Raw genomic sequence first — 1,144 nt, 5'->3', positions numbered from 1 at the left:
TCAACTTCGGTTGTTTGTGACGTGGTGTGTAAGATAACTAACTCGAACTTACAGATATTCTCAAAAATCATGTTTTGACACTTTTTAAAAAAGCATTGGCGAGTCAAGTTAAATCCGATAACTAACTCGACAAAACAATGACACGTGTTTCAACCACTAGTAGATTTTATCTAGTGTGTCTCGCATTTTCCCTCACAATAATATAAGATGTCAAATGTGGGATTTGAACCACACCCTCTTACGAGGACCAAAACTTGAGTTTGGCGCCTTAGACCACTCAGCCATCCTGACTGCTAATGGTCTGTAGCTTGATTGGTTTGAGAGGGAAGTTCAGCATTCCGTATATGGTGTGTAAATGTCTCCATAGTAGACGCGTTTTAAAACTGTGAGACTGACGACGATACGTAACAGATTAAAATAGATAATATCCACTAATTGTTGGAGAGAGGAACGAAACAATCCTAATAAGCGGCGAAAACCTCTCTCTAATATGCGCGTTTTAAAACTGTGAGGCTGATGGCAATACCTAACGGGAAAAAATGGAAAAATGTCTACTAGTTGTGCGCTTGGACTTTTACGAATGATATCAGAGCTAGTCACCAAGGGATGCGCCAATGAGGACGCTTGGCCCACAGAATGGTCACTTTGTGAGAACCCACATCGATTGGAGAGGTGAATAAACATTTCTTACAAGGGTCTGAAAACTTCTTCTTAGTAGATGCGGTTTAAAACCATGATAGCAGACAATATCAACTAATGTTGGTCTTGGATTATTACAATTTGTTGGCTGCAATAGCTCAGTTGGTTAGAGCGTGTGGCTGTTAACCATAAGGTCAGAGGTTCAAGCCCTCCTTCTAGCGAAGTTAAACGAAGCATGGGTGTTGGTTGCTTCCCTTTAATATATATTTTCAATCAACTTCGGTTGTTTGTGACGTGGTGTGTAAGATAACTAACTTGAACTTACAAGTTAAATCATTATGGTAGGAAGTAGGAAGTTCTAAAATGCATTGGCAAAGTTCAAGTTATTTAATGATAAACAATGATATACGTTTCAACCACTAGTAGATTTTATCCATTGTGTCTCGCATTTTTCCTCACAATATTATGAGATGTCAAAAGTGGGATTTGAACCCACGCCCTCTTA

General features: G+C 39.1%; 1 non-coding gene across 1 annotated transcript; it reads left to right on the top strand.

Moving 5' to 3' along the window:
• Positions 1-786: 786 nt before the first annotated feature.
• On the top strand, positions 787-860 carry TRNAN-GUU. The gene has a single exon. It is a non-coding gene; the product is annotated as a tRNA-Asn (tRNA).
• The last annotated feature ends 284 nt before the right edge of the window (positions 861-1,144 follow it).

Source organism: Cucurbita pepo, unplaced genomic scaffold (assembly GCF_002806865.2).
Source record: "Cucurbita pepo subsp. pepo cultivar mu-cu-16 unplaced genomic scaffold, ASM280686v2 Cp4.1_scaffold003135, whole genome shotgun sequence".
Taxonomy (NCBI): domain Eukaryota; kingdom Viridiplantae; phylum Streptophyta; class Magnoliopsida; order Cucurbitales; family Cucurbitaceae; genus Cucurbita; species Cucurbita pepo.
Note: the sequence above shows the minus strand (reverse complement) of the source record. Positions and strands in the feature narration are given on the sequence as shown.